This window comes from Canis lupus, chromosome 37 (assembly GCF_003254725.2).
Source record: "Canis lupus dingo isolate Sandy chromosome 37, ASM325472v2, whole genome shotgun sequence".
NCBI lineage: Eukaryota > Metazoa > Chordata > Mammalia > Carnivora > Canidae > Canis > Canis lupus.
In genome coordinates, this window is record NC_064279.1 from 1303882 (window position 1) to 1304406 (window position 525).

Genomic DNA, 525 nt, shown 5'->3' on the forward strand with positions numbered 1-525 from the left:
GTATATTGCATTTTTTTTATAGTTTTTACTTGTTTTTAATGTTATGAGTGTTTTTGATGGAAGAAATGAAAAATTCTATAGCCAAGTCTGTCTGTCACTTTTCCTTTGTAATTTTGCCCTTTGTTCCAAGGTTACTTTCAGATTAAAAGCAATGCGGTTATATTTTCTCCTTGAACTCTTAAGACTTTTCTTTAAGACTTTATTTATTTATTTATAGAGAGAGCGGGAGAGTGCTGGAGCGCTTGGGCCCACACAGCCAGTGGAGGGCCGTGGGGAAGAGCCCATGTGGGGTTCCATCCCCAACCCGAGACCCTGACCAGAGCGCAGACCCTCAACCACTGACCCGACTATGCCGCTCAGGAGCCACCAACTTTTAAGACTTCTAAAAAATTCAAATCGTTTAATCTTTCTCAAATTTAACATCTGAGAAAGGCTTTTAAAGCATGAGTAGGTAATAGGATGGGAGTCCTGAAGTCATCCGGCTGGGTTCAAATTTGGCCTTACCACGTGACACACGTTTAAAGG